At 37.9% G+C, this 12,480-nt stretch overlaps 1 protein-coding gene across 2 annotated transcripts in view; it reads left to right on the plus strand.

Moving 5' to 3' along the window:
* Nucleotides 1–373: 373 nt before the first annotated feature.
* The window catches only part of LOC138854990 (MATH and LRR domain-containing protein PFE0570w-like), a 54,986-nt gene continuing 42,879 nt past the window's right edge, over nucleotides 374–12,480 (plus strand). The window contains exon 1 of one of the 2 annotated variants that reach the window (XM_070101483.1): nucleotides 374–506. The gene's annotated coding sequence lies outside the window, so the exon portion shown is untranslated. The remainder of the gene's footprint in view (nucleotides 507–12,480) is intronic. The other variant, XM_070101475.1, reaches the window with a different exon arrangement.

Consider the following 12,480-nt stretch of genomic DNA (forward strand, 5'->3'; position numbering starts at 1 on the left):
GACGAGTAACGTTTTGTTTGGTCTCTGGTTATGTGACCCATTCTGTACTTTTTTCGTATAGGTGCTTTGTATTTATGGATTTGAGGATGCTGGGTGTTAGCCAGAGACTGTTCAGTCTCTTAGCTGTCAACTGTTTAGTTTTTTGGGGGCAGTGCTTGTTATAGAGGTATTGGGTCTTTTTTTAGAAAATTATTAATACATTCGTCAATATCTGTATAGATTTCTAGCTCAGAGGGCACTCTTGTTTCCTTTCCGATTCCAGCTCAGCTTTGGGCACTATATTCCCCCAAGAGATTTTTGAGAGAGATTTTGCCACTGAAGTGGCTAGTTTATTGTGCACCCCATATCCATCATGCGGACGGTAGCGCAAGAGCATATGGGTACACAAAAGGCCTAGGAACTAGGCCCCAGCTGGGCTTAATACGGTGCAAGATGTGCTGGCCCTATACACCCACAACAACAACTCTCAGGAGCTATGTTATGTTGATCTACTGATGCTTCCTCAGGTAACAAGAATTTAGCTATACAGCAAACCTAAAGCAACGCCACACTAAGTTGTAGTTTTTGGCTCATTTATAACTTCTGTATACTATGATGTAAATGTGGAAAAAGACATCTATGTGCAGTTGAGGACATTGATTCAAGGCAATGTTTCGCCACGAGTGGCTTTTTCAATCTTAATAGAGAGAGAGCTAAGAAACAAGTATTTATAGTGGCGGGAGTCAGATGGAAGGTCGTGCGGGTAGTAGTGGCAGTAGTTGTGAGAAATTACCTGTATGAACTTCATTATGTTCATACAAGCAATTTGGGTAGGATGCAACTAAGGTAAATATTACTTCCCAATTTCTGTTGCACCTCTGAGGTAGGTGGGAATGTTAGACACTCTAGGTCAAAAAGAGAGTGTCTTCCTCGACACCTATAACCTCAAGCTGCTCTCACATCAGCTGGAACCTAAAATTAACCATTACATATGAGAAACCAGTAGTTCTAGTAAAAATTGTTTTGTTGTGGACTGTATAAATTGGGTCTGACTTGCTGAAAGAGATGGGGGGGGGGGGTCCGACAGTTAATGTCAAGCATATAACCACTTAAACTTGAACATATGAAATTCCTGGTATTAATTTACCAAATTTTCTCTGGAGCTCAATTACTATATACAAACTACACTGGTCAGTTAGCTCTACATAAAAAGATGATTTACTTATCTGTGGGTGGTGACTGCCTCCCTTATTTTCCTCTGTACATACAAATTCTTGATGTCCTGCCATTTTTTGTCTCTATTTTTTCTCATCAGGACTATATTTACAATTTCAGCTCCAAATTCTTTTAGGCCTGCACCATTAAGCCTCGGAAAATGCCGAACTTCTGGCACAAATTACAAAGTGCCCTCACCAACTGAATTCAATATGGTGTCTTTCCTACCCCCTTGTGCAATCACAGAACGTTTCTTCTCCCCTCAAAGGTCAAATGAGCATCATTTTAATCCACAATTACAATTGTATAAATTTACACCTGCTGACTTCTGGAATATTCAAAATTTTCCACTCTGCAGCCAGGCAGAGTCCATTGATAAATTATTTAAATTGCTCCTTCCTCTAGGAAGTGATTCCAGCTAGCTCTAGCTTGAGTGGCTGTTCTCCTAGTAGGCCTTATTACAATTTCTTCCTCTTGAATTTCTTGGTGCTATCTTAAATTTCACTAGTGTCACTTTCCCTTAGATTTTCATTTGCTTTTGATTGAACCCCATATAATTCATGGGAATTAATTTATTAATGGTATGCAAACTTTCTGGATCACAGCACAACATTTTGACATTCCTGACAACACCTTGTGCATATGGGTATAATGTTAATACCTTGCCCAGAGGCCACAGTGTTCGATGTTGCTCAGTATCTATTAATAAAATGTCACCTGGTTGAATGTTCTGTTGATTTACTGCTTCTGACGCACCATGAAAGTGTTCACGTAGTGTAAGAAGACACTGTTTATGCCACACATTGGACCAGTGATTAATTACTTTATTTAACATTTTAAATTTATTACCTTGCACTTCTACGTTATTATCATCTTCATCAGTTTCCTCGGGATTAATCTACAGATAGGTGCAGCTTCCAATTTTCATCCATATATTAAGTGAGAAGGTGTTAATACGTCTACAATAGGAGTATCACTATTGTGCTTCCACTAACACAGTACGGAATTCCTTGCACCTTCCGTAGACATCTTTTTACTGTACCTATCATTCATAAAACCCACCTTGCCACAGCACTCTGGGAGTAATAAACTTCCAGACACACCCTCGCTGGGTTAACAGAGATTGTACAGCATTATTCTCCTTTAATTCCATCAAATATTGGGCACCCGCTACAAAATTAGAGGCATTATCTGAAATCATCAATCTTGGACAGGATCTCCTAGCTGCAAATTTCCAAAACAGCTGTATAAATTGTTCTGCAGACAAGTCCTGAGCCACTTCTAAATGAACTGCCCTAGTAGCAGTGTAAGTAAATAAACATATATACAAGCAAGGAGCTGAGTCTCAACCCTTGCAACCATAATTAGGTGAGTACACTTTCAAGGTAACACAAACAAACAAAATTTATTTTTTTGCAAGATTACATTGAGATTATGAAATTACAATAATGAGTTGCAGTGCAAGGAGAGCCATTATCATGCCTAGGCATTATGGGCAGACTTTATTTAATTCAATTCAATTCAAAGTTTATTCTCTATAAGGATTACAATGCTGAGTTTACAGAATTTGGTTTACAGAATTTGGTTTACATGTAGTAAAATAATAATTACAGAGTGTACCACTAGAACACCTAGCATGGCTAGGCATTTCAGGCAGACTTAAATTAATTCTTAAATTTAAAATATTACAAATTATGAGGTAAGTTGGTATTATGGCTAAGTGACTAAATACTAGTTTGTGAGTTTATCAATGTGAATGCTTTTGTTTTGGCACAATACATAGTTTCAGTATTGGAGTATCACAGGCCAACTTATGACTAGTTAGGATTCATTATTTTAAGATTGAGATTGATATTTCTGTTTATGGTCAAATGGGTGAGTGAGTGTAAGTGTGAACCACCAGGTGGTATTCGTGTAATTAGTTGACGGGGTATATCAGGGAGATAAGATGTTTTCTAATGGTAGTTTTGAAGGTGATGAATGTGTCTGCAGTTCTAGAGTTTTCAGCTAGGGTGTTCCAGATTTTAGGGCCTTTGACATACATTGAATTTTTGTAAAGGTTTAGTCAGACACGGGGAATGTCATAGAGATGTTTGTGTCTGGTGTTATGCCTGTGGGTTCTGTCACAGCTATCAAGAAAGCGTTTTAGGTCATGGTTTATATTGGAATTTAAGGTCCTGTAGATGTAGATTGCACAGTAGTAAGTGTGGATGTACTGAACAGGGAGTAAGTTTAGATCTATGAAGAGTGGGGGTGTGTGTTGCCAGGGATGGTATTTAGTGATTATTCTTACTGTGGCTTTTTGTTGGGTTATTATTGGCTTTAGGTGTGTTGCTGCAGTTGATCCCCAAGCACAAATAGCATAGGTGAGGTATGGATAAATCAGCGAGTGGTATAGTGTGAGAAGGGCATTTTGCGGCACGTAGTATCGTATCTTGGAGAGGATCTCCACCGTTTTGGATACTATTTTTGGTTATGTGTTGGATATGGATGCTGAAATTCAGGTTGTTGTCGAGGTATAGGCCAAGGAATTTGCCCTCATTATGTCTGGCAATTAGAGTGTTGTCGATCTTGATGTTAATTTGCGCAACTCCTGCTCTGCTACCAAACATAATATAGTAGGTTTTGTCAGTGTTAAGAGTAAGATTATTGGCTGTCATCCAAGTCGATATTTTGATCAGCTCCTCGTTAACAATGGTATTGAGGGTGGCAAGATTAGGGTGAGAGATGACATAAGTCGTTTCGTCAGCAAAGAGAATGGGGTTCAGGTGTTGGGATACGTTTGGAAGATCATTGATGTATATGAGGAAGAGCAGGGGACCAAGGACACTTCCCTGCAGAACTCCAGTATCAAGTGGCCATGTTGTTGATGCTGTGTCTTTAATGGTGACATACTGATACCTATTAGTAAGGTAAGATTTGAAATATGCAAGTGCATGGCCTCTTATACCATAATGGTCAAGTTTGTGGAGTAGGATGCTGTGGTCTACTGTGTCAAAAGCTTTTCTTAGGTCAATAAAAATTCCTAGTGGATATTCCTTATTTTCCAATGCTGTGTAGAGCAGAACTAGCATTTTTATGATTGCATTATTAGTGCTTTTATTTTTCCTGAAATTGATCATAGTTTGTTTAAGTTGTACATCTTTTTTTTTATTTATAGTTGACAGTAATTTTACTCTAATTACAATAGTTTCAATAATAAATATTGAAATTATATTATGGAAATATAACATTGTGAGTTGTTGAAAGTAATTTTTAGTATGAGAATGCTACAATTGGGTGTAAGGCAGTATTGTTTTGTTTAGATATTTATTCTATAATGTAGTATTAATAATGTATGAACTTTGGGTGTCTAGATTTGAAGTTTTAAGATTTAAGTAATTGGGAGATTTTTGGTTAAATATTGAATATTGAGTATGTAGTTTAGGGTGAGTAGGTGGCTTTTGAGAAGAACCTTAACCCGTAAACGGTCCAAACGTATGTATACGTTTTTTCAACATTTGAAAGTATGCAAAAAAAAGTAGATTTTTTTTTTTTTTTTTTTACATTTGAAAACGTGTAAAAAAAACTTTTATCTGCTTTTTTTTTTGTTATACTATTTGAAAATATGTAAAAAAAAACGTAGATCTACTTTTGGAGCACTACGCATATGAATGTAGATCTGCTTGGACCGTTTACAGGTTTAATTGGTGTTCAGACCTGGTTACTTTAGTATTTATGTACTGGTAATGAATTCCAAATTTTGGGGCCCTTTATGTGCATAGAGTTTTTACACAGTGAGATATGGACATGGAGTACATCAAAAAGAGATCTGTGTCTTGTGGTCGTGTGTTCTGTGAAGATTAGTGAGAAGTTTGAGTGGAGGTTTTATGTTTGAGTGAAGTGTTCTACCTATGTAGTAGGCACATTAATAACTATGGATGCAGTTTTAGACTTTTGAATATTGGTGGAGTATGCTGTCGGGAGTGGGAATTTGTTATCAATCTGACTGCAGCCTTTTGCTGGGTTATTAGTGGTCTTAGGTGATTTAACCCTTTGACTGTTTCAGGCCCCTCTCTGAAACTGTCATTCTATGTCGCTCAATTTTTGAAAAAAAAAATTATTTTTTCTTATGAAATGATAGAGAACCTTTTCCCGATGGTAATGACACCAAAAGTTCGAAATTTGGTCGAAAACTCATGGAATTATGCTCTCGCGAAGTTAGCGGTCTCGACGACATATGCGTATCGGCGATTTCGCCGACTTTGAGCCCTATTTTCAGCCAATTCCATTGTTCCAGTTGACCAAACTCATAGCTATTTCTTTAGAACTCCATTTTATCTATCAGCTGAGTACAAGAAACCTCCCATTTACTAATTTGGACTACCCAATATGGTGGTCAGAAATTGGCAATTTGGCCAATTTCACGCAAACTAAAAAAGATGCCAATTTCAAAATAGGGTCCAGAATAAACAAGGTAGACATTCGTGGCACTAAAATAACATATGCTCTGTTCATTAGTCACATCTCTAGGCCCCTCTTATATTATTATTGCTTTCTATTTTGATTTTTTATTCATACAAAAAAATACAAAATTTACTGTTATGCAGACTACTGCATTATTGTAAAAATGGTATAAATAATATCAGTGCACTAGTGAAAGAATATTAGACTCCCCAGTTGACGTGAATTGGACGTGTGGTGTGATTTATTTACTCCTGAACATTGGTAAAAATCAAACATTTCCGCTACTTTGAGCTCAGTTTCAAGGTCGTTTTCATCGTCAAAGTAATGAAAATCATCTCTATTTCTGTAATATGTTTTCCATTTTATCACCTAAGACCATGGAAACACGAATACAACAATAAATACTATACGAAAATACACCTCAAAGTCGGCGTTTTATTCCAAAAAAACGATGAGTTTTTTTTTCTCATTACGCAATGTGTGTTGCAGGATTTTTTTTATGTGGTGCACACTGACCACACAGACCCATTCTCTCACATGTGGGCCTACCAGCTTTCTTTCGCTTGATTTGAAGCCGCTAGAATTATTGAGTATATATACGTCAGAAACATTGGCTCGTAAGACATATTTATACGTCGAAAACAGTCAAAGGGTTAATGTTGTTGATCCCCATGCACAAATTCCATATGTGAGATAAGGGTAGATGAGTGAATGATACAGTGTAAGGAGAGCTGATTGTGGAACATATGTAGTATGATAATATGCCTACTGTCTTTGAGATTTTCTTAGAAATTTGTTGTGTGTGTGTGTGTGTCTGGAATTTGAGGCTACTGCCAAGGTGGATTCCTAGGAATTTTCCCTTTGTGAGTCTGGTGATGGGTGATCCGTTTAGCATTACGTTAAGTGGAATATTTGCAGCTCTGTTTCCAAACTGAACGAAATAGCTCTTGTCAGTATTGAGGGTAAGCTTATTTGTCATCATCCATGTAGTTATTTTCTTCAATTCGGCATTAACAGTGTTAGCTAGTATGACTAGGTTTGGGTGAGAGAAGACGTATGTTGTGTTATCTGCAAATAATATGGGTTTGAGTGGCTGTGATGCATTCGGTAGGTCAATGATGTTAATGAGAAAGAGTGGACCAAGGACACATCCTTGTGGGACACTGACTGGGATTGGTTGAGTGGAGGAGTTTATTCCATTTGTGTACACATATTGGCTTCTGTTACTAAGGTATGACTTTAGGTAGTTGAGGGAATGCTCTCTTATACCATGGTGTGTTAATTTAATGTGCAGCAAATCATGGTCAGTGTATCAAAAGCTTTTTGTAAATCAATGAAGATTCCCAGCGGGACATCTTTCTTGTTGAGAGCAGTGTTCTAGCATGTGTATAATAGCATCATTTGTGCTTTTATTAGTCCTGAATCCACACTGACAGGGATTTAGTATATTGCATGAGACTAGGTAGGAATAGATCTGTCTATAAATTAATTTTTCAAAGATTTTAGAGAGTAGAGGTAGGTTAGATATTGGTCTATAGTTATTCAAGTCGGTTTGATCACCTCCTTTGTGGATTGGAGTGACCCTCGCTATTTTGAGAATTGCTGGGAAGGTGGAGGATTCAATGGATTTGTTAAAGAGTGTTGCAATAATTGGTAACAGTACTTGTGATGCATTTTTGTACATGAAAGGTGGTAAGTTATTTATATCCCCTGCCTTGTTTTTAACCCTTTCAGGGTCCATGCCATAGATCTACAGCTTTACGTTGAGGGTCCAAACTGTAGATATATGCCAAAATTCTAGCGGCATCAAATTTAGCGCAAGAAGGCTGGTAGGCCTACATCTGAGAGAATGGATCTAGGTGGTCAGTGTGCGCTCTATAGAAAAAATATGGATGCCTGCATGGCATTGTGGGAACGCCGCCAAAGTAGCTTTGTTCATCATGCCTGGCGGCAAGGAAGTTCTCACTCCCCACTCACTCTCCGGGCGAATTCTGACTCTCCTCTTCACAACTTACAGTTCTAAGACTGATGGAAGTGGATCTGAAGAGGAATTCTATGGTTTTGAACCATATGGTACCATTGTAAAATATGGTACAATGGTGCCATGTCATACAATGGTATCATATGGTACAATGGTACCATATGGTACAATGTACTATATAGTACATTGTACCATATGGTTCATTATACCATATGGTACATTGTACCATATGGTACAGGGTACAAGGACCCTAATGGAAATAAGTCTGACTTTTTTGGGTTATCCTAGGTTCTCCAAACATATGCTGCTATGTATGATAATCTATGTAACTTTATTTGTGTATACCTAAATAAACTTACGATGCCACATGCGCTTGAGTAAGTCTATTCAGGTGTACACAACTACAGTTACATAGATTATCATACATAGCAGCATATGTATAAAATCCTAGGATAACCCAGGAAAGTCATGGTGACTTATTTCCATAGGGATGACTGTACCTGTACCATATGGTGTTCTGTACTGTACGGTGCCTTGTACTATATGGTACCCTGCACCGTATAATACAATGTACCATATGGTACCCTGTAACATATGATACCGTGTATCATATGGCCAGTAGGTGTTGGTGCCACGAGGCACCAGCCAAGACTGAGTGAGTAGAGACCTAAACCAGCTTGTAACTCGGCAGTTTCCAAGACAAAGCGCTTTGTCATCCACCTCAAGGAACATGTCGAATGGCTGTACATTTGTAAATATATAATAGAACATTACTAATATACAACATTTTTGCATATTTTTGTTGTAAACAATTATTGTAAACGAAATAATGATGAAAATATTAGTGTGTTTATTGTGATGAATACAACAGTACCATATGGATATACCAGGATATACCCAAGCATTTGAGGAGGAAAGGTGATCATTTCATAATACAACTTCCTGCAACTAAGAAGAAATTTGCTCAGAAGAGATGCATTGTCTGTGCACAAACAAAACGACGGCAACAAAGACACAAAGACACTCGGTTTATGTGCGAGGAATGTAAGGTACCTCTGTGCATGGTGCCTTGTTTCAAGGAGTTCCACAAGCTCCAGCAGTTCTAAAAACATGTCCAGTGATTGTAAATATGTAAATATGTGATAGAACATTAGTATTATACAAGATTTGTGCATGTTTATTGTAATAAACAAAAGTGGTACCTGGAGTTTACCTGGAGAGAGTTCCAGGGGTCAACGCCCCCACGGCCCGGTCTGTGACCAGGCCTCCTGGTGGATCAGAGCCTGATCAACCAGGCTGTTACTGCTGTCTGCACGCAAACCAACGTACGAGCCACAGCCCGGCTGGTCAGGAACCGACTTTAGGTGCTTGTCCAGTACCAGCTTGAAGACTGCCAGGGGTCTGTTGGTAATCCCCCTTATGTATACTGGGAGGCAGTTGAACAGTCTCGGGCCCCTGACACTTATTGTATGGTCTCTTAATGTGCTAGTGACATCTCTGCTTTTCATTGGGGGGATGTTGCATCGTCTGCCAAGTCTTTTGCTTTCGTACTGAGTGATTTTCGTGTGCAAGTTTGGTACTAGTCCCTCTAGGATTTTCCAGGTGTATATTTATTTATTTATTTATTTATTTATTATAAATTTGTGCACACATACAGAGGTACAAAAAAATACAGATAAGAGCAGTATGCCAAAGCCACTTATACTATGCATAGCATTACGGGCTGGCTTAAAATTAACTTAAGATTAATTAAGCAATGATGAAGTCAGTGATAAAACATTAATGTAAACAGATTACTATAAAGCACAAGTGAGTATTACAAAGACAGGTCATATGAAGGATTCTGTTAGGTAGTGTATTTAAAAAATAATAAAGTTAGATTGGGTTTTAGGTTTAACATTTATGTGATATAATTGTGAGAAACATTTAAGATATACAATTTATAAGGTTCAGTTATTCAGTATTTATTTGGTTTTGGGTGAGTAAGTGATCTTTGAGTAGAGACTTGAATTTATAAACAGGAAGTGTTTCTTTTATATTTACAGGTAATGAATTCCAGATTTTAGGGCCTTTTATGTGCATTGAGTTTTTGCATAGTGTGAGATGAACACGAGGAACATCAAAGAGTGATCTGTGCCTTGTGTTATGGTCATGTGTTCTGTTGAGGTTGGCAAGGAGATGTTTGAGGGGAGGGTTAATATCAGAGTTAAGTGTTCTATGTATGTAATAGGTGCAGTAATAAGTATGGATGTTTTGTATGGTGAGTAGGTTTAGTGTATTGAATATTGGTGGAGTGTGCTGCCTGTAGTGAGAATTTGTTATCATTCTAACTGCAGCCTTTTGTTGGGTAATTAGTGGTCTGAGATGGTTAACTGTTGTTGAGCCCCATGCACAAATTCCATAGGTGAGATAGGGGTAAATAAGAGAGTGATATAGGGCCAGGAGGGCTGACTGTGGAACATAGTACCGTATCTTCGATAGTATGCCTACAGTCTTGGAAATTTTCTTAGAAATTTGTTGTATATGTGTATGAAATTTGAGTCTATTATCAAGGTGGATTCCTAAGAATTTTCCCTCTGTTAGCTTTGTGATAGGTGATCCGTTTATCATTATGTTAAGAGGGACATCTGTAGCTCTGTTACCAAACTGAATGAAGTAGGTTTTGTCAATGTTTAGTGTAAGTTTGTTAGTCCTCATCCAGGTAGATATTTTCTGTAATTCGGTATTTACAGTATTGGCTAGTGTGACTGGGCTCGGGTGAGAGAAGACGTATGTAGTGTCATCTGCAAATAGTGTGGGTTTGAGTAATTGCGAAGCATTTGGAAGGTCATTTATGTATAGGAGAAAGAGAAGAGGGCCAAGGACACTTCCCTGTGGGACACCAACTGTAATTGGTTGCGCAGAAGAGTTTGCCCCATTTGCGTACACATATTGGCTTCTGTTGCTGAGGTATGACTTGAGGTAATTGAGGGAGTGCCCTCTTATACCATAGTGTGACAATTTTACGTGGAGCAAGTCATGGTCAACTGTATCAAAAGCTTTACGTAAGTCAATGAAGATCCCCAGTGGGACTTCTTTTTTCTCTATTGCAGTGTATATATGTTCTAGCATGTGTATAATAGCATCATTAGTATTTTTATTAGGCCTGAATCCAAATTGGCAGGGGTTGAGTATGTTCTGGGAGATAAGGTAGGAGTAGATTCGTTTATGAATTAGTTTTTCAAAGATTTTTGAGAGAGGGTGTAAGTTGGATATTGGCCTATAGTTAGTGGATCCTTGACCAATGATATTAATCCGTTCCTGAGAACTCATCGTTAGTCAAAATTATCGTTAGTCGAGTTAATTTTCCCCATAAGAAATAATGGAAATCAAATTAATCCGTTCCTGACACCCCAAAGTAATGAAAAAAAAATTTTTACCACATGAAATATTAATTTTAATACACACAAACTGAAGAAGACATGTACAGTTACACGACACTTACCTTTATTGAAGATCTGGTGATGATTGATGGGATGGGAGGAGGGGAGAGTGTGGATGGTGTTAGTGTTTAGAAGGGAAATCCCCTTCCATTAGGACTTGAGGTGTCAAGTCCTTTTCTGGGGTACTTCCCTTCTTTTAATGCCACTTGGACCAGCTTGAGAGTCACTGGACCTCTGTCGCACAACATATCTGTCCATAGAGCTCTGTACCTCCCGTTCCTTTATGGTCTGTCTAAAATTGGCCACAACATTGTCATTGTAATAGTCACCAGCACGGCTTGCAATAGCTTTGTTAGGGTGATTTTCATCCATAAAGGTTTGCAGTTCAACCCACTTTGCACACATTTCCTTAATCTTTGAAGTAGGCACAATGGATTCCACAACTGGCATAGGCATCTCAGGGTTAGCCCCAAACCCTTCAAAATCTTTCTTAATTTCCATACTAATTCTCATCCTTTTTATCACAGGGATGGCACTAGAAGCTTTCTTGGGGCCCATGATGACTTATTTTGCAGGTGCAATCACTAAAAACGCTTTGATAATATGAAATGTTCCGATTGTATGTTTGGATGCGACCGCGGTGGCTGGCTTGTAAACACTGAGCAGGCCACACGTGGATGCGTCTCGAACAGAACGAATGGCGTTGGTCGAGTTTTTTAGCGCTAGTCAAGGCAAAAATTTTGCATTAAAATGTATCACTAGTCGGATTTAACGTTATATGATGCCATCGTTGGTCGAGGGTCCACTGTACATTATATACAGCTTCCTGCAACTAAGAAGAAATTTGCTCAGAAGAGATGCATTGTCTGCGCACAAACAAAACGACGGCAACAAAGACGCAAAGACACTCGGTTTATGTGAGAGGAATGTAAGGTACCTCTGTGCATGGTGCCTTGTTTCAAGGAGTTCCACAAGCTCTTGCAGTTCTGAAAACATGTCCAGTGATTGTAAATATGTAAATATATCATAGAACATTAGTATTATACAAGATTTGTGCATGTTTATTGTAATAAACAATAGTGGTAAACAATAATATGATAATAACTTTAGTGTAGTTATTGTGTTCAATACAGTGAGTTTATATATATACATTATATACAGTATTGGTCTCTCAGGCCCCAAATGTTAGTAGGAAAAGAAAAAAATTAGAAAAGAAAAAAAACTATAAAAAATGTAAAATAAAGTAATGCGCATATGTGGAAATCGTCGATGTTGCCGTCACCCGGTCATTTTGGGTCAACTTCTCGGTACTGTATCTCGGTAAATACTGATCAGAAATTTGTTTTTTTTTGTTTTATTACCTTCACAAAAATATACTCTTTAATTCTGTAAGAAAAAATAATTTTTTTTTTTTTTTTTCAAAATTTCTTGGACACT

Source organism: Cherax quadricarinatus, chromosome 5 (assembly GCF_038502225.1).
Source record: "Cherax quadricarinatus isolate ZL_2023a chromosome 5, ASM3850222v1, whole genome shotgun sequence".
Classification (NCBI taxonomy): Eukaryota; Metazoa; Arthropoda; class Malacostraca; order Decapoda; family Parastacidae; genus Cherax; species Cherax quadricarinatus.